We start from the raw sequence: 21,917 nt of genomic DNA, 5'->3' as shown, positions 1-21,917 counted from the left end.
TCAGCACCATGGATAGTGCTTGCTTATTGGAGGCTGACATTTACCCACGAATAAGCAAGCATAACCTAGGTTCTCAACCAAAAATGGTCCGACTCCTATGCATCACATTCTTCTTTTTTAAATAAAGATAGCAAGAGAACAAAGAAAAAAATGATAATAGGAGTAAATTAGAAAGTTGCTTAAAATTGCCTGCTCTATCTGAATCATTAAAAAAAAAATTGCGTTTAGTGTCCCTTAAAGTGTAAGTAGGAACCCCAGAAGGGCTACATTTTCTATTTTGTGCACCTGTAATGAAGAACCAAATCACTGTGTATATATATATATATATATATATATATATATATATATATATATATATATATATATATATATATGTTCGGTTTGTTTCCCGGATTCCTTACACTTGAACTGTCGCCCCTCATGGGACGTCATGCAGGCGCCCAAACGAGTCACGTGGTGACTACAGTGCCTGTAACATGGTGGCTATTCAGTTTGTTGTAGCTAAACGTGTTCTATAGTTCATAGAACACGTTTAGCTAGGCCCAAATTGCTCGCATTTAGTTAACCATATTATATAATAGCTTTAAAAGCATTCTCTACATTACTTCCCCACACGATTATATTCAGATATAATGAAAGACTCTTTTTACACCCGAGTACACAAAGTTCATTTACTTAACATTGTAACTTATTTGGTTTCCGTTTTTTATATGTTTTGGTTCTATGTTTATTAATATTGTAAAACAGAGGCCTTTGTTACATGAACCTTTGAAGAAAGTTGTATTTTATATAAGTAGCAGTCTTGCATTTAAGAGCACAGGCAATGAGGGACAAGCGATCTCTTTAGAATTGTAATTATCAGGATTGCCAAAGACATTTGCAGGGATGAATAGACTTAACCTCACATGGACTGCCTGCTAGATTCTCTTGAAGGTTGGGAGATTCCTTTACCTCCTCAGCTCTAGACATTTTGCAATTACAGCCTTCTAATTTTGAATTGTTGAAAAATGCCTTTGTTTATTGTTTGTTTGTTTTTTTTGTCGTGTATAATCCAATAAAAATAAATATATATATATATATAAAAAGAACACGTTTAGCTACAATAAACTGTTGACGTCACATCCAGCGCAACAGTTCAAGTGTAAGGAATCTGGGAAACAAATCGAACTTGAAATACACCCAGTTGACTTCTCAAGGCCAACCCTGCTACATATCTATCCCTAATTGGCATTAGGTAGTAACAACTGGATTGGCTCCTCAAAATAAGGGTAAACCAGTGGATGAGGAAGTATATACCAAGACTGCACACTCCAAGAGGTGACAAGCACCCCTATACACAAAGTTTTACATTCTGGAAACTTTCTGTTACTTATACTACTGATATTGTATCTATATATACATATCAACGGCATATTACTCTGTTTATCAGGACTTGAGAGCGCTGTTAATCCTTTGTGCATATATATATATATTAGGACACTACAAGGAACTGTTTAAACCAGAGCTAGATATTGTATCATTGCCCTTGTTATTTTGTGATATAAGGTGACATATAACGATTATAGGAAAAAGGAAAATAATTTCTTTCATTTGCTTGCCTAAATATACAGATCACTTTATATTTCTATCCATCTAGGAGGAGGTATATGCTTTTACTGCTCCATTCCACTAACCTCTATTTTTTTGTCTATTTATTGGGTGACGATACATAAGGGAGTATTTGTACACCGCTCTTTAGAATCGGACCACCTTTACCTATTTGGAGTATTTTAGTACTTTGTACAGTGCCTTATTTTCACAATTTATATAGATATATATATATATACAGGGAGTGCAGAATTATTAGGCAAGTTGTATTTTTGAGGATTAATTTTATTATTGAACAACAACCATGTTCTCAATGAACCCAAAAAACTCATTAATATCAAAGCTGAATAGTTTTGGAAGTAGTTTTTAGTTTGTTTTTAGTTATAGCTATTTTAGGGGGATATCTGTGTGTGCAGGTGACTATTACTGTGCATAATTATTAGGCAACTTAACAAAAAACAAATATATACCCATTTCAATTATTTATTTTTACCAGTGAAACCAATATAACATCTCAACATTCACAAATATACATTTCTGACATTCAAAAACAAAACAAAAACAAATCAGTGACCAATATAGCCACCTTTCTTTGCAAGGACACTCAAAAGCCTGCCATCCATGGATTCTGTCAGTGTTTTGATCTGTTCACCATCAACATTGCGTGCAGCAGCAACCACAGCCTCCCAGACACTGTTCAGAGAGGTGTACTGTTTTCCCTCCTTGTAAATCTCACATTTGATGATGGACCACAGGTTCTCAATGGGGTTCAGATCAGGTGAACAAGGAGGCCATGTCATTAGATTTTCTTCTTTTATACCCTTTCTTGCCAGCCACGCTGTGGAGTACTTGGACGCGTGTGATGGAGCATTGTCCTGCATGAAAATCATGTTTTTCTTGAAGGATGCAGACTTCTTCCTGTACCACTGCTTGAAGAAGGTGTCTTCCAGAAACTGGCAGTAGGACTGGGAGTTGAGCTTGACTCCATCCTCAACCCGAAAAGGCCCCACAAGCTCATCTTTGATGATACCAGCCCAAACCAGTACTCCACCTCCACCTTGCTGGCGTCTGAGTCGGACTGGAGCTCTCTGCCCTTTACCAATCCAGCCACGGGCCCATCCATCTGACCCATCAAGACTCACTCTCATTTCATCAGTCCATAAAACCTTAGAAAAATCAGTCTTGAGATATTTCTTGGCCCAGTCTTGACGTTTCAGCTTGTGTGTCTTGTTCAGTGGTGGTCGTCTTTCAGCCTTTCTTACCTTGGCCATGTCTCTGAGTATTGCACACCTTGTGCTTTTGGGCACTCCAGTGATGTTGCAGCTCTGAAATATGGCCAAACTGGTGGCAAGTGGCATCTTGGCAGCTGCACGCTTGACTTTTCTAAGTTCATGGGCAGTTATTTTGCGCCTTGGTTTTTCCACACGCTTCTTGCGACCCTGTTGACTATTTTGAATGAAACGCTTGATTGTTCGATGATCACGCTTCAGAAACTTTGCAATTTTAAGAGTGCTGCATCCCTCTGCAAGATATCTCACTATTTTTGACTTTTCTGAGCCTGTCAAGTCCTTTTTTTGACCCATTTTGCCAAAGGAAAGGAAGTTGCCTAATAATTATGCACACCTGATATAGGGTGTTGATGTCATTAGACCACACCCCTTCTCATGACAGAGATGCACATCACCTAATATGCTTAATTGATAGTAGGCTTTCAAGCCTATACAGCTTGGAGTAAGACAACATGCATAAAGAGGATGATGTGGTCAAAATACTCATTTGCCTAATAATTCTGCACACAGTGTGTATATATATATATATATATATATATATATATATATCGTATATATATATATATAATCAAAAAAGAAAGTAGAATGCTACAAACCAAAGAAAAACAATGGTTTGGAGCAAGCAGCACTTGCTTCATTTGCGCTATATGACGTGCGTGGAAGGTAAGTCCCAAAAGCTGCTATCACAAAAGCATAAAAGTATCAAGGGTACTAAACAAGTCTCCTATGAGTACTTAAAGAAATGTGGAAAAAGAAAGGTGTTGTGAAAGCCCTCTAGGAACTTACGCAGAATACAATCTCTTACTTATTACAGTAAAAACAATCACTTATCACAATGAAACCATATGTAATGAAATACAATATATAAAATGTAATAAAATAATCCAGTGGTCCCGTAGGTGTCCCACTTACTAGAAAGAACCTTAATCTAATGAGGTAAGTTGCCGCATCTGTTAGGGAGAGACCTCCGATGTCCAGGTATTTGCAGGTATTGGCAGGGAGTGTTCGTATTCCTTCTTGGAGTATGGTACTTCCAATATCTGATAATGAAAGTCCAAAGTAATCCAGCACCAGTGTAGTGTGCTCACTGCCAGGCCTCACACTAAAGACCCAAACATATAAATGAAAAACATAGGCAGCAGCACCACTTGAAATAATTTCCAATTTATTGGAAGTGCAACAAGATAAAAAAAACAGCAACGTTGGCTGACTTAAATAGCACTCTAAACTCCTCCTACTCTGACATCACAGAGTAAATCACCATATAGCAGAAAAATTTGATAGAAAAAGTATACATTTAAATTTAAAGCAACAGTACATGATATAAATACATAGGTAAAGTAATCTCAATTGAGTCAATTTCACATTCTAAATTCCAAAATCTGGATCATATAAATTAGTGATAAACAATACATACATTGATTACAGCGGTTGTTGTTTTCAGCGTCTTCCGTTACCCAAGCATGAGGAGGCTATCCAAATAAATAGCAATATTAGATAGAATAGAGCCCACAATGGGCCTCCCAGGAGGCATATTCAAATGCTTATGCACTTTTGGTAAAGTATAGAAAATAGGGATTCTAGGATCAATAATTATCAAAAACTTAGCAGTTTCTTTTGAAATAATACCACATTTAATTGCTTTGGAAATGCAAGCTTGTATCTCTCTTTGTATCTTAAACAAAGGACTACTATCAAGGGGTAAATAAACCTATTTCTCTTACAAGGTGTATCCAGTCCACGGATTCATCCTTACTTGTGGGATATTCTCATTCCCTACAGGAAGTGGCAAAGAGAGCACACAGCAGAGCTGTCCATATAGCTCCCCCTCAGGCTCCGCCCCCCCCCAGTCATTCTCTTTGCCGCTCTAACAAGTAGCATCTCCACGGGAGGGTAAAGTGAATGTGGTGTTAGATTTGTAGTTTTTTATTTCTTCAATCAAAAGTTTATTTTAAAATAGTGCCGGTTTGTACTATTTACTCTGTGGCAGAAAGTGATGAAAATTTCTGCTGAGAGGAAAACGATTTTAGCATGTTGTAACTAAAATCCATTGCTGTTCCCACACAGGATTGTTGAGTACCAGAAAACTTCAGTTGGGAGGAACAGTTTGCAGGCTTAACTGCTATAAGGTATGTTCAGTCATTTTTTTCTAGTCAAGACTTAGTAATGCTAGAAGACTGACAAGAATCCCCATGTGGGGAAGGTAAGCCATATTCTGAGACTTAGTATAGAAGGAAGGCTTAAAGGGATACTAAACCCATTTTTTTTATTTCATGATTCAGATAGAGCATGAGATTTTAAGCATCTTTCTAATTTACTCCTCATCAATTTTTCTTTGTTCTTATGCTATCTTGATTTGAAAAAGCAGCACTGTAAGCTTTAGAGCCAGACCATTTTTTGTTTGGCACATGGGTAGCACTTGCTGATTTGTGGCTAAATGTAGCAAACCAATCAGCAGCTCTACCAAGGTGCTGAACTAAAAAATGGGCCGGCTCCTAACCTTTTATTACTGCTTTTTCAAATCAAGATAACATGAGAACAAAGAAAAATTGATAATAGGAGTAAATTAGAAAGTTGCTTAAAATTGCATGCTCTATCTGAATCATGAAAGAAAAAATGAGGGGTTAGTATCCCTTTAATTAAAAGGGCTCAAAACACTGGTGGACACTGTTAAGGGGCAATCGATTATTTTATTACAAAAATCTGATATTTGTAAAAGTTTGCATTACATTTGGAAAGTTTTTTGGGGGGTTTATTCCGCATGGCATATATTTAGACACCTATTTTGGCTTGTGAAGGCCCCACAACTCCAGAGTGAAGAGGGTGGGGGCCTAAAATTTGCGCCTCAGTTGTATTTTACTGTATTTGAGTGCTGCCTAAGTCTGTTTAACATGTCTGAGCCTACAGATAGATGTTGTTCAATGTGTTTAATAGCCATGGCGGAACCCCCTTTACATTTGTGTTTAAAGTGTGCTAAGGTATCTAAACATTTTAAAGACCATGCAGTGACACTTAAAAATGTAGCCCAAGATGATTCTTTAACGGAAGGTAACAAGGATAGTCCTCCTTCCACTCCCCATGTGTCGACACCAGTTACGCCCGCGCAAGTGATGCCTAGTACCTCTAGCGCATTGGCCCCTATTACATTACAGCAATTAGCAGCAGTCATGGATAATTCCCTTGCGGCATTCCTATCCAAACTGCCAGTTTTTCCTAAAAAGCGTGATAGCTCAGTTTTAAGAACTGAGGATGAGCAATCAGAAGCTTTGGATGATTTATCTGTTGTACCCTCACAACACTCTGAAGTGACAGTGAGGGAAGTGCTATTGAGGGAGAAATTTCTGACACAGGAAAAGTTTCTCAGCGGGCAGAATCAGATTCCTTAGCGTTTAAATTTAAGCTGGAACACCTCCGCGTACTGCTTAAGGAGGTTTTAGCTACGCTGGATGATTGCGACCCCATGGTGGTCCCAGAGAAATTGTGTAAAATGGACAAGTTTCTAGAAGTCCCTGTATACACTGATGCGTTTCCGATCCCGAAGAGGGTGGCAGATATTGTGACTAGGGAGTGGGAGAGACCAGGTGTACCTTTTGCCCCCCCCCCATCTTTAAGAAAATGTTCCCCATAACTGACCCCAGGCGGGACGCGTGGCAGACGGTCCCTAAGGTAGAGGGAGCAGTTTCCACTCTAGCCAAGCACACAACCATACTAATAGAAGACAGTTGTGCTTTCAAAGATCCTATGGATAAAAAATTAGAAGGTTTACTAAAGAAAATATTTGTTCAACAAGGTTTCCTTCTTCAACCGATTACCTGCATTATACCTGTAACTACTGCAGCGGCTTTTTGGTTTGAGGCGCTGGAGGAGTCGCTCCAGAGGGAGACTTCATATGACGAAGTCATGGATAGAATTCATGCTCTAAAGCTAGCTAATTCTTTTATCACAGATGCCGCTTTACAATTAGCTAAGTTAGCGGTGAAAAATTCTGGTTTTGCCATTATGGCGTGAAGAGCGCTCTGGCTCAAATCATGGTCGGCTGACGTATTGTCCAAAACAAAATTACTAAATATTCCTTTCAAGGGAAAGACCCTCTTCGGCCCCGAGTTGAAAGAAATTATTTCAGATATCACTGGGGGAAAGGGCCACGCCCTTCCGCAAGATAGGCCGTTTAAGGCCAAAAACAAGGCTAATTTTCGCTCCTTTCGCAACTTCAGGAGCGGCCCTGCTTCAACCTCTGCAACCGCAAAGCAAGAGGGTAACGCTTCACAGCCCAAAGCAACCTGGAAACCTTTGCAGGGCTGGAACAAGGGTAAACAGGCCAAGAAGCCTGCGGCTGCTACTAAGTCAGCATGAAGGGGTAGCCCCCGATCCGGGACCGGGGCAGACTCTCTCTCTTTGCTCAGGCTTGGGCAAGAGATGTTCCAGATCCCTGGGCATTAGAAATCGTTGCTCAGGGATATCTTCTAGAATTCAAGGACTCTCCTCCAAGGGGAAGGTTCCACATTTCTCGTTTGTCGTCAGACCAGACAAAGAAACAGGCGTTCTTACGCTGTGTAGAAGATCTATTAAAGATGGGAGTGATATATCCAGTTCCAACTGCAGAACAAGGACTGGGTTTTTACTCAAACCTGTTTGTAGTTCCCAAGAAGGAAGGAACTTTCAGGCCAATCCTGGATCTAAAAATTCTAAACAAATTCCTCAGAGTTCTATCATTCAAAATGGAAACCATTTGGACAATCTTACCGATGATCCAGGAAGGTCAATATATGACTACCGTGGATCTAAAGGATGCGTACCTACATATTCCTATCCACAAAGATCACCATCAGTTCCTAAGGTTCGCCTTTCTGGACAAGCATTACCAGTTTGTGGCCCTTCCTTTCGGGTTGGCCACCGCTCCTAGAATTTTCACAAAGGTGCTAGGGTCCCTTCTAGCGGTACTAAGACAGCGGGGTATTGCAGTAGCACCTTACCTAGACGACATCTTAATCCAGGCGTCATCCTTTCACAGAGCCACGGCTCATACGGACATTGTTCTGGCCTTTCTAAGGTCTCACGGGTGGAAGGTGAACGTCGAAAAGAGTTCTCTGTCCCCGCTCACAAGGGTTCCATTCCTGGGAACACTCATAGACTCGGTAGAAATTAAAATATTTCTGACGGAGGTCAGGAAGCTAAAGCTTTTAACTACTTGCCGAGTTCTTCATTCCATTCCTCGGCCTTCTGTAGCTCAGTGCATGGAGGTAATCGGATTAATGGTTGCGGCAATGGACCTTGTCCCTTTTGCCCGAATTCATCTCAGACCACTGCAGCTGTGCATGCTCAAACAGTGGAATGGGGATTATGCAGATTTGTCTCCTCAAATTCAACTGGACCAGAAAATCAGAGATTCTCTTCTCTGGTGGTTGTCTCAGGATTACCTGTCTCAGGGAATGTGTTTCCACAGACCGGAGTGGATCATTGTCATGACCGATGCCAGTCTGTTAGGCTGGGGTGCGGTCTGGGACTCCCTGAAAGCTCAGGGCCTATGGTCTCGGGAAGAATCTCTTCTCCCGATTAAACATTTTGGAACTGAGAGCGATATTCAACACGCTCCAGGCATGGCCTCAACTAGCAGCGGCCAAATTCATCAGATTTCAGTCGGACAACATCACGACTGTAGCGTACATCAATCATCAGGGAGGAACAGAGAGTTCCCTAGCGATGAAGGAAGTAACCAAGATCATCAAATGGGCGGAGGATCACTCCTGCCATCTATCTGCAATTCACATCCCAGCAGTAGACAACTGGGAGGCGGATTTTCTGAGTCATCAGACTTTTCACCCGGGGGAGTGGGAACTCCACCTGGAGGTTTTTGCTCAGCTGACCCAGCTATGGGGCATTCCAGAGTTGGATCTGATGGCGTCCTGTCAGAACACCAAACTTTCTCTTTACAGATCCAGGTCCAGGGACCACAAGGCGGCATTGATAGATGCTCTAGTAGCGCCTTGGTCCTTCAATCTGGCTTATGTCTTTCCACTGTTTCCTCTTCTCCCTCAGCTGGTAGCCAGAATCAAACAGGAGAAGGCTTCGGTAATTCTGATAGCGCCTGCGTGGCCACGCAGGACTTGGTATGCAGACCTAGTGGACAGATCATCTGCTCCACCATGGACACTGCCATCGAGGCAGGATCTTCTAATACAGGGTCCATGCAAGCATCCAAATCTAGTTTCTCTGCAACTGACTGCTTGGAGATTGAACGCTTAATTCTAATTCTTAATCTAAGCGTGGGTTCTCTGAATCAGTTATAGATACTCTGATCCAGGCTAGAAAGCCTGTCACCAGGAAGATTTACCATAAGATATGGCGGAAATATCTTTGTTGGTGTGAATCCAAGGGTTACTCGTGGAGTAAGATTAGGATTCCAAGGATGTTGTCCTTTCTCCAAGAAGGATTAGAGAAAGGATTGTCAGCTAGTTCCTTAAAGGGACAGATATCTGCTCTGTCTATTCTGTTACACAAGCGTCTGGCAGAAGTACCAGACATTCAAGCGTTTGCACAGGCCTTAGTCAGAATTAAGCCTGTCTATAAACCTGTGGCTCCTCCATGGAGTCTTAATTTAGTTCTTTCAGTTCTTCAAGGGGTTCCGTTTGAACCCTTACATTCCATAGATATTAAGTTATTATCTTGGAAAGTTTTGTTTTTGGTAGCTATTTCCTCTGTCGTAGAGTTGCAGTATAATTCTCCCTATCTGGTGTTCCATGCAGATAAGGTAGTTTTGCGTACCAAACCTGGTTTTCTTCCGAAAGTGGTTTCTAATAAGAATATTAACCAGGAAATCATTGTTCCTTCTCTGTGTCCTAATCCAGTTTCTAAGAACGAAAAACTATTACACAATCTTGATGTGGTTCGTGCTTTAAAGTTCTATTCAAAAGCAACTAAAGATTTCAGACAAACATCGTCCTTGTTTCTTGTTTATTCTGGTAAGAGGAGAGGTCAGAAAGTGACTGCTACCTCTCTTTCCTTTTGGCTGAAAAGCATCATCCGATTGGCTTATGAGACTGCTGGACAGCAGCCTCCTGAACGAATTACAGCTCATTCCACCAGAGCTGTGGCTTCCAGATGGGCTTTCAAGAATGAGGCTTCTGTTGAACAGATTTGTAAGGCAGCGACTTGGTCTTCACTGCATACTTTTGCCAAATTTTACAAATTCGATACTTTTGCTTCTTCGGAGGCTATTTTTGGGAGAAAGGTTTTGCAAGCAGTGGTGCCTTCCGTTTAGGTTACCTGACTTGTTCCCTCCCTTCATCCGTGTCCTAAAGCTTTGGTATTGGTATCCCACAAGTAAGGATGAATCCGTGGACTGGATACACCTTGTAATAGAAAACAGAATTTATGCTTACCTGATAAATTACTTTCTCTTACGGTGTATCCAGTCCAAGGCCTGCCCTGGCAATTAAGTCAGGTTTAATTTTTTTTGGTTAAACTACAGTCACCACTGCACCCTGTGGTTTCTCCTTTTTCTCCTAACCGTCGGTCGAATGACTGGGGGGGGCAGAGCCTGAGGGGGAGCTATATGGACAGCTCTGCTGTGTGCTCTCTTTGCCACTTCCTGTAGGGAATGAGAATATCCCACAAGTAAGGATGAATCCGTGGACTGGATACACCGTAAGAGAAAGTAATTTATCAGGTAAGCATAAATTCTGTTTTTACAGATAATTGTTACTGGACAGAAAAAAGTCCTTTTTCAAGAGTAGCAGTCTCAGAAGGTGTTGGTGTGTAGTGTGATATATTTACCACTAATGTTTCTTCAACATTCGTTTGGGCCGGCCCTCTTTCTTTTGCTTCACAGCTCCTGCTCCATTGCTTTTTGAAGAGTTTGCCACCTCTCCTGAGGTGACCTCGTTTTCTGAGTCCCCCGTCGTGGAGTCAGAGGTAGATGCTGAGCCATCTGTGTCTTTACCTGGGCGTTTATTCTTCCTACGATTCCAATCGGAAGTGCTGCGTCCTCTATTTTCGGTATTACCAGTGTCTCAGTGATAGACTTCCCCCCAGGTATAGTCTTGTTCATCTCTCTGAAACTTTGATCTTTTGCGTTCTTGGATGGACGTTTTCAGCTCTGCAATTGTAGTATTGACCTCTTTAAGAAATGTATCCATATCTTCTATCGACCAGCCAGACTTTAATATCTGATAAAGGTCAGGAAGTGTCCTTTGTTGTTCCTCTCATAGCAATATAAACATGCATGTAAATGAAGAGAGAAAACGATCGTGTGATATTGTCAGGTTTAATATACACAAATACAACAGATGGTTCCAGTGAATTTCATACTGCATATTGATTGCTGGCACTTGCGAGTGCAACTTTTATTGCTTTTAGACATTAGACTGGGTATTTGTCTGGCACACCGGTGCCTTTTCGGAGACTCCTTGGCAGTTATGGAACCAGAACTTTTATAGCACGCATTTATGTGCATATCCAAAACTGTACAAGCCCATGAGAGTTTGAGTGCGCTTATCATACCTAATTTTGTTTGAGGTTCTAGCATGTGAGTGCAATTTTAACCGTTGTATTTGTGTGTATTAAACCTGACAATATCACACGATCATTTTCTCTCTTCATTTACATGAATGTTTATATTGCTATGAGAGGAACAACAAAGGACACTTCCTGACCATTATCAGATATTGGAAGTACCATACTCCAAGAAGGAATACGAACACTCCCAATACCTGCAAATACCTGGACACCGGAGGTCTCTCCTTCACAGATGCGGCAACTTACCTCATTAGATTGAGGTTCTTTCTAGTAAGTGGGACACCTACCGGACCACCGGATTATTTTATTACATTTTATATATTGTATTTCATTACATATGGTTTCATTGTGATAAGTGATTGTTTTTACTGTAATAAGCGATTGATTGTATACTGCTTAAATTGCTAGAGTGCTTTCACAACCCCTGTATGTATGTGTATATATATATATATATATATAGAGAGAGAGAGATAGATAGATAGATAGATAGATAGATAGATAGCAGGCAGACCAGCACTCACGGTTAAAATTTCATCCACCCAGGGTGCTTCCATGGTATTGATAGTGATAAAGAATGGAGATGCACTCGCAAGGATTTGCAAATTTCCTTTTAATGTAACGTTTCGGGGTGTTACCCCCTTTGTCAGACAATACAAAATAACAAAGTAACACCCCGAAACGTTACATTAAAAGGTAACTTTGCAAATCCTGGCGAGTGCATTCCCTTTCTTTATCACTATATATATATATAATATATATATATATATTTATATATTTATATAATTAGTATAGATAAACTGTCGATTTTACCAAAATACCATTATATATATATATATAAAAATGGTAATTTGGTAAAATATATATAAATAATGGTATTTGTGCAAAATATATATCTATACCGAAGTTTACTTTCAACTTGTAATATGTGCGCTACTTCTGACACATTCTGCCACAATAAACCCAATAGTGCTCGCATGCAACTGTTAGCCCACCACTCGGAATCTAGCCCTTTATGTTTAGCCTCTGTCTGTGCTATGATGATCTTTGTAATCTTGGCAGTTTTGTCCAATAATCTTCACAGAAATATGATCAGATAACATACAGTTTACTCCATCTTCATGGCAGCATTTTTCAACAGCTCCTAAATGCCCAGCCTTCGATAGTAAATTTCAAGGTTTGCGGATTACCTGGATTTCTGCATTGGTTAGTCATAACATGTCTGATCTGCATCACCGTTATAGAGCAGTATTGCTTCAAACTTGAAAAAGGAAGACATTCTTCTGAAAGCTTGTCATCTTATAAATGTATAATTAGTCCAATAAAAAAGTATAATTGTCCAATGCAATACTCTTGTTATTTTAATATCTAAATCTCTGGACTAACACGGCTACTCCAATCAACGTCACAACTATAGACAAACACAATCTGTCTAAACTAATAACAAACAAACAGTTCTCACATTTTTATTGAAAACATTGAGTAATTATTCACAGTGTAGGCTGAAAAAAGTAGATGAACCTCTGTGTTAATAACCTCTCCAAAAGCTATTTCGAGTCAGGCATTTCAATCAATGAGATGAGATTGGAAGTGGGTTGAACAGATGTCCTGCCCTTTAAATAAAAGCACAAAAGCCCTCGTGTAAAGGTTAAGATTTACAACAAGAAAATGTGTGCAAAACACAACATAATTACATTTTATATTAAAATAAAGTTTTGCTTTCATATATACACTATCTAATAAAAAATATTCATAGAAATATTGATAAACAAATATTATAAGGGTTAAAAGATATATGGTATATTACAAGGTGTTTGAATGCCAATGACTATAATGTGTGTATATATATATATATATATATATATATATATACACACACACATACATACATACATACATACATACATAAACACACTCACCGGCCACTTTATTAGGTACACCTGTTCAATTGCTTGGTAACACAAATTGCTAATCAGCAAATCACATGGCAGCAACCCCATGCATTTAGGCATCTAGACGTGGTGAAGACGACTTGCTGAATTTCAAACGGAGCATCAGAATGGGGAAGAAAAGGTATTTAAGTGACTTTGACTGTGGCATGGTTGTTGGTGCCAGACGGGCTGGTCTGAGTATTTAAAAAGATGCTGATCTACTGGGATTTTCACACACAACCATCTCTAGGGTTTACAGAGAATGGTCCGAAAAAGAGAAAATATCCACTGAGTGGCAGTTGTGTGGTCAAAAATACCTTGTTGATGTCAGAGGAGTATGGGCAGACTGGTTCGAGATGATAGAAAGGCAACAATAACTTAAATATACACACGCGTTACAACCAGGGTATGCAGAATACCATCTTTGAATGCACAACACATTGAACCTTGAAGCAGATGTGCCAGAGCAGCAGAATACCACACCGGGTGCCACTCCTGTCAGCTAAGAACAGGAAACTGAGGCTACAATTCGCACAGGCTCACCAAAATTGGACAATAGAAGATTGGAAAAACGTTGCCTGGTCTGATGAGTCTCTAATTCAGCTGCAACATTCAGATGGTAGGGTCAGAATTTGGCATAAACAACATGAAAGCATGTATCTATCCTGCCTTGTATCAACGGTTCAGGCCGGTGGTGGTGGTGTAATGGTGTGGGGGATATTTTCTTGGCACACTTTGGGCCCCTTAGTACCAATTGAGCATCGTTTAATTCCATGGCCTACCTGAGTATTGTTACTGACCATGTCCATCCCTTTATGACTACAGTGTATCTTCTGATGGCTACTTCCAGCAGGATAATACACCATGTCACAAAGCTCAAATCATCTCAAACTGGTTTCTTAAACATAACAATGACCGCACTGTACTCCAATGGCCTCAACAGTCACCAGATCTTATTCCAATAGAGCACCTTTGGTATGTGGTGGAATGAGATATAAGCATCATGGATGTGCAGCTGTCAAATCTGCAGCAACTGCGTGATGCTATCATGTCAATATGGACCAAAATCTCTGAGGAATGTTTCCAACACCTTGTTGAATCTATGCCACAAATATATATATATATATATATATATATATATATATATCAAAAGTCCAAGAGTATCTGCACTCCCACTTCACATCTAGTAAGGTACCAGGGTGCTTAGTTATAAAATAAATTTAATCACAATACAGAACTGCACTCACTGGATTTATATAGAAAATAATTTATTTTACATACGGTGACGTTTCAGGGTCCACAAACCTCTTGGTCTGAGGAAGGGGTTTGTGGACCCTGAAACGTCACTGTATGTAAAATAAATTATTTATTTTCTATATAAATCCAGTGAGTGCAGTTCTGTTTTGTGATATATATATATATATATATAAGTGCACCATAAGACTAAGTGCAGCTCGCTCCCGCTCTGTCTGACAGCAGGAGCGAGCTGCACTTAGTCTTATGGCGCGGTCGGGCCGGGCTGTGACTATACAGCTGGCCTGATGCGCTGAGGAAAAAAAACAGACCCGCTCAGCAGAGCCCAGAGAGCGGGTCTGTAAAACAGCGTTTTTTGCTAAAAATAAAAAGGCAATATTATGTTAAATAATGGTTGGCTAATATAATGTTATATAATTCTGCACTATGTGCAGAATTATATAACATTAATTTTAAGGTTTACTGTCCCTTTAAATATTAGCATGCAAGTGATGTGTTGGGTTTCTATTAAAGCACGTTCCATTGAAATCTAAAGGCCGAATGCGTTATGTGAAGTCCTAAATTTAGCGTGCTTCGGGTTTTTCTCACACTCAAAGAATTTACTTTCGATCTTTAATACACACGCTAACCCGAGTGCAATAAAGGTTTACTACCAGCTGTGTTTGCATGAATTAGATGGGCTGTAGGATAAACTTTTGCCTCAAACCCTTATTTTATCATCAATCAACTGATGGCAAAATAAGTTAAAAACTACCTTTACTGTTTTGTTTTTTTACGTCTCATTTTTTTTAAAGGATAATCTACTGCCACATTTGAGTGACAATTCTATTTATAGGGGCAGCCTGTTTATTATTATATAGACAACCTTATTTTTATTTGGGAATGTGATTTGTAATGTGTCAACACTTTTGTGAATAATTTGAGTTCTAATCATTTGTGTTTTCCAGTAAGATCAACCAATTTTCAATTTGACGAGGCTCATTTATCAAGCTCCGTATGGATCTTGAGGGCCCGTGTTTCTGGCGAGCCTGCAGGCTCGCCAGAAACAGCAGTTATGAAGCAGCGGTCTAAAGACTGCTGCTCCATAACCTGTCCACCTGCTCTAAACAGGCGGACAGACATCGCCACAATTCAACCCGATCGAGTACGATCGGGTTGATTGACACCCCCCTGCTGGCCGTGAATCTGCAGGGGGGGGGGGGCGTTGCACCAGCAGCTCACAAGAGCTGCTAGTGCAATGCTGAATATGGATTCAGCGAGGTCTGTCGGACCTGATCCGGATTATGTCCGACAGACCTTTAACCTCTTAAGGACATATGACGTAATTTTTCCGTCATAAAACAATTGAGCAAACTGAAAGCTGTGTCCTTAAAGGGTTAATAAATATACCTCTATGTCTTTGTTTTTTGTGTTTTCTAAAATGTAAATAATAGTCTATATTTATTTCAAATAAGCAGTTTTGTTAAAGGTTTTTCTACCTGTATATTTTCCATTAATCATATTGTGTTACTTGTGGTGACTATCTGTGATATCAAAAAAAAGAAAAAAAGAAAGCCCCCAAAAAATAAAACAGAATATCTAAACTCCTTAACGGGGGAAGATAGGGGGGGAAAAGTGATTTATAATGAAGGTAGTTTTGAAATAAGAGACCACTGCTATGTCAATCTTTTGTATATCCAATCAGCAATATAGAGCTAATGTCTATAATTAAACACGTCTTATACTTTACTTATACTTAGTACTAATATATGTAGCCGGATACATTTTTATGAATTACTTAACCTTCATAATAAATGTGAGAGCACCTGAATGAGCTAATATAGTATGAAATCTTACTAAAGACCCCAATGCCACCATTAAAGTGAATATCTCAAGCGTGTTCTATCCCTAATCTGTTGTTCCCAATTTAAACAGACCAATAACGAAAGTGTCTTAAATTGTGTCTTAAATAAAGCACAATGCCACTAATCTTGTGAGATCATTCAGAAATAAGAGATATGAAGGAAAAAGCAAGGGATTATAAACACAATGCTTCTAAACTAGATACCAACTCTCTAAACCAAGTCCAGTTTCAGTAGCATACATTATGGGGTTTTTTTTAACAAAAAATATAACAACAATCTCTGTTTCGATTTCATCTTTTATTTCTTGGTGATCTTATTCCTCGATTATGAGAGAGTGTCCCACTTATTTATTCCAGCCAGAAATAAACAGATTTCCACAAACTCAAGCGTAAAGAGACTATAGGAACAATAGCAAGCTTGCATAGGGTGGTTTATATGCTGGTCAAGTTACAATAACAAAACCCCTAGTTATCTTTTATATATTCCTTAGCAGATTTTAATATTCCAAAGTCAATCGGATAGCTTGCAGCTATTCAGCAAACTTTTTTCTTATTCTGTGTTGGAGCCTGTCTTGTTAAACTACCACTTGTAAAGGCATACATTTAAATGTAACCTCTCTCCATACTGTGAATTTCACATCCATGCGACAACGTAATGCCTGAGCAGGTTGTTAAATATGGTTTTAATCATTATGAAATGTCTGTTTCTGTGTTGTTTCAGCTATTTACAACAGGGTTCTTTTTGCGGGGCAAAGGCTCATGTACCGAAACCAATTAATACGCATTCTTTATTTGGTTGGATATCGATCCCCTGTTATAAAAAAAAAAAAAAAATGCTGCTTAGTCGTTCTGACTCTTTAATTCTGTATGTTTCAGGAAGTAACTGTAAAGTTATTTGATTATAATGTAATAGCGGGTAAACATACATCCAATTTCTGTGCACTCCTGTACTGCTTTTTCTAAGTCTTTTTTACCACTAGAATACTTCCACAACTGGGGGTGTCATGTGCAGTAATAATACTTTAGCGTTTTATATCTTATAGGTATAGTATACTTGCGGTTCTTCTGTTTCAGTATATCGTACCCACTGTGTCAGCCTGCTTCAGCCATGTCCTTCCACAGGAACCAGTGCATCTGAGACACCTCTCGATTCGATCCAGTATCCGGAAGAAAACTTGCATTGGCTTCTTTGAGCTTTTCTTTTTTTTTAACTTGGCCTGGTTATGATTCTGTGTCGCATTTGAATGGAGTGGTACTCTCACTTTGTCAAGTACCACCTTATGTCTACCAAACCTGCACACCCTCCAGTTGGAGTTCAGACTGTATGGTTGTGGTAAGCACTGCCCAACCTGTGGAGGCATTGTTGAGACTTCCGTGCACCAAGCTGTCATTGTACCCTCCCAGGGAAGATTGCAGTTACTGCCAACAGGAGATAGGTGCTGGGGAGAGATTGAAACACCGCTCTGCATACACAGCTCAGAACGCGCGTGTATCTCCACGCTCCTCCCACCGGATGTCATATTCTTTGAGTCTTAATTTAAATATGAATGCGTCTTTTAATGAATGAATTAATTAATTTATTCATTTAATTTATATATACATGCATAGTTACACAGTAAAATAAAGCCGATGAAGTTGCGGTGGTCATCATCATTTAATATCAAATCCTTAGAGAATTGCTAGACTCAGCATCCAAGGGACTCTAGGCACATTTTTGTCCTCCTTCCTTGGAGTTGTATTTTTGAGGTTTGTGTACTATTATCAGAGGCCTACCTACTTCAGTACCTCTACTGATTTCTGCTGCCTCTCCTGCTCCTGCCCTTCCTGCTTTGAGGTGGTCATCATCAGTCAATGTCAAATCTCTTAGGGAACTGTGGGCCGCTGTAACCAAGGGACTGTAGGCACATTTTTGTCCTCTTCCATTGGAGGTGTATATTTGAGGTTTATATAGTATTATTATCAAAAGCCTAGTTCAGTAATTCTGCTCCCTGCTTCTGCCATTCCTGCTCTTGCCCTTCTCTGAATTAAGTCTCCATGGATAACAATGAACTACAAACTTGTTATGGAGCAGGTGTGTGAGAAAGTGATGGATGTAGATATTTTTAGAATTATAAAGTTGAATAAATAATATGGTATAGAACTGTTGTACTGGTGGGAAGTAAAAGATAAGAAAGGTGAGACAATAGGGTGCTGGAGGAAGATAGTGAATGATTACTTGATATTAATGTAAACACATGCTTTTAATTCCAACTTATTCTAGAAATTCCCTTTGTAAAAATTGTTCTAGTTCTTGCATCTTCTCATTTCACTGTTAGGGGTCGATTTATCAAAGGCTTCATCAGACCGATGCCTCCCTAACTCTTCTCCATCTCTTAGGTAAAAAAAATAAATAAATCTCCCCGGTCTTTGAGAGCACAAAATAGCGTTCTTGTGCAATGCTGAATTCCGCCAGTGGAATTCATTCCACTAGAGGTGAGCTGCGGCAGACAGGGGTGCATATGTACTCCCCTGTCCACCGTAGCTTGATAAATTGAGCCCTTTGTATTGATTGGTTTAATTGTTGGCCTTTTATACTAGTAGAATTTGTTGTTAAAATTAATGTTTTGTGGGCTTCCCATTGGCCATAATGTAATTTAACTTATTTTGTTGTGAATTAATTAATATTTTTTTGCCGTGCACAGGTCTATTCACTACCTTCTTACGCAATGCATTCCACAATTTGTTTGCTCTTATAGTAAAAAATGTTTATGTTGCTGGGTATTAAATCTCCTTTTGGTAGTGAGAAAGATGAGGCGCTGGAGAATTGACCCTGCTAGACTAATGTATTCCCCTCTAAGAAAACAGTGGTTGATATGTAGTGAATGTAGTCCAGCGCTAATCTAGCACTGGACTACATTCACTACATATTAAATCTCCTTTTCTCAAGCCTTAAAGGGACACTGAACCCAAATTTTTTCTTTCATGATTCAGATAGAACATGCACTTTTAAGCAACTTTCTAATTTAGTTCTGTTATCAATTATTCTTCCTTCTCTTGCTATCTTTATTTGAAAAAGAAGGCATCTAAGCTAAGGAGCCAGCAAATGTTTGGTTTCAGAACCATGGACAGCACTTGTTTATTGGTGCTGTCCAATCAGCAAGGACAACCCAGGTTGTTTACCAAAAGTGGGCCGGCATCTAAACTTACATTCTTGCTTTTCAAATAAACATACCAAGAGAATGAAGAAAAATTGATAATAGGAGTAAATTAGAAAGTTGCTTAAAATTGCATGCTCTATCTGAATGACAAAAGAAAAAATTTGGGTACAGTGTCCCTTTAAGTTGTGACCTCTTGTCACAAACAATTGCCTTTGAATAATAGCTTCCGCCAACTCTGTATATGGGCCTTGAATATATTTATATAAAATAATCGTCACCTCTCAAGTGCTTGTTTGTCTAGAGAAAACAGACACAATTTGGCTAATCTCTCTTAATACTTTAAATCCTCATTTACCCTTATTACTGTAGTTTTGTCATCCTTCTCTGAACTCTGTCCTTTTTTCAAAATTGGTCCCCAGAATTGCACTCCAAACTCAACTCATACTTATTTTTTAGTTTTTTGTATAGTATTATATTTAGATTGTCTTTTTTTAAATCCCAAATTTGTATTGATAGTATAGCTGTTAATATTTATTAGCATTAATATTTCTATATTGTCACATATTTATACTAGGGTTATTTGTCTTCTTTTACATTATAGTTTATTTTGCAGGTGGAAAGTATTACTCTTTATATATTATATTGCTATTATTAGTTTATATCACCACAAATATTTATATTAGGGTATATTTACCCTTTAATATTACTGTGCATAATTATTAGGCAACTTAACAAAAAACAAATATATACCCATTTCAATTATTTATTTTTACCAGTGAAACCAATATAACATCTCAACATTCACAAATATACATTTCTGACATTCAAAAACAAAACAAAAACAAATCAGTGACAATATAGCCACCTTTCTTTGCAAGGACACTCAAAAGCCTGCCATCCATGGATTCTGTCAGTGTTTTGATCTGTTCACCATCAACATTGCGTGCAGCAGCAACCACAGCCTCCCAGACACTGTTCAGAGAGGTGTACTGTTTTCCCTCCTTGTAAATCTCACATTTGATGATGGACCACAGGTTCTCAATGGGGTTCAGATCAGGTGAACAAGGAGGCCATGTCATTAGATTTTCTTCTTTTATACCCTTTCTTGCCAGCCATGCTGTGGAGTACTTGGACGCGTGTGATGGAGCATTGTCCTGCATGAAAATCATGTTTTTCTTGAAGGATGTAGACTTCTTCCTGTACCACTGCTTAAAGAAGGTGTCTTCCAGAAACTGGCAGTAGGACTGGGAGTTGAGCTTGACTCCATCCTCAACCCGAAAAGGACCCACAAGCTCATCTTTGATAATACCAGCCCAAACCAGTACTTCACCTCCACCTTGCTGGCGTCTGAGTCGGACTGGAGCTCTCTGCCCTTTACCAATCCAGCCACGGGCCCATCCATCTGGCCCATCAAGACTCACTCTCATTTCATCAGTCCATAAACCTTAGAAAAATCAGTCTTGAGATATTTCTTGGCCCAGTCTTGACGTTTCAGCTTGTGTGTCTTGTTCAGTGGTGGTCGTCTTTCAGCCTTTCTTACCTTGGCCATGTCTCTGAGTATTGCACACCTTGTGCTTTTGGGCACTCCAGTGATGTTGCAGCTCTGAAATATGGCCAAACTGGTGGCAAGTGGCATCTTGGCAGCTGCACGCTTGACTTTTCTCAGTTCATGGGCAGTTATTTTGCGCCTTGGTTTTTCCAGTATTATATATTTACTGTGATTTTATGCTTGATGAAACAGCCATTTTTTTTGTCTGAGAAACAAGTTGCTACTGTTTATCATTAAAGTTTTTGTATTCTACCTGGTTTATACTTTGTGGCCTTTTAAATTGTTACTTTTTGGCCATTGTTTGGTGGCTGGCCATGCTGATGTCTGCACTTGTCTTCCTTGATGACTGTGCTCTGTGGTGCCAAAGTGAGGCAGTGTGCTGAGTCAAAAGCAGTGGTTCTGTGTTGGCAATTGAGGAGTTGGATGTGGTGGACGCTAAGAGTCTTTTATTGGAGGGGAGGTACTGTTAATGGTGTTATGGTGGATATTTCTGCTGGTGAACTAATTATCTAGCCTGTTCTATTGGCATGATTTTGTGCTGTATTCTAAGTGAGTGCAATTCTTTGACCAGGTAGTGTATATATTTCTACATTATGAAGCACCTCCTTTTACCTTTTCATCTGTTAGATGTCTATGTGTAGTGCCAAATCCTTTTAAGGACTGTGTATATTGTCATCCTGAATTTTACAGAATATCTGAGTATTTTTTTTATTCTGTCCTTACTTATTGCTTTTAGTTTAGCCTTTGCTGGATTGTGCTCCTCTCCATGTAAACAATTCTTATAAAGTCTGTTTATTCTTTTTTTAAATGTTTAGT

Source organism: Bombina bombina, chromosome 10 (genome assembly GCF_027579735.1).
Source record: "Bombina bombina isolate aBomBom1 chromosome 10, aBomBom1.pri, whole genome shotgun sequence".
In the NCBI taxonomy this organism is placed as follows: Eukaryota; Metazoa; Chordata; class Amphibia; order Anura; family Bombinatoridae; genus Bombina; species Bombina bombina.
Note: the sequence above shows the minus strand (reverse complement) of the source record.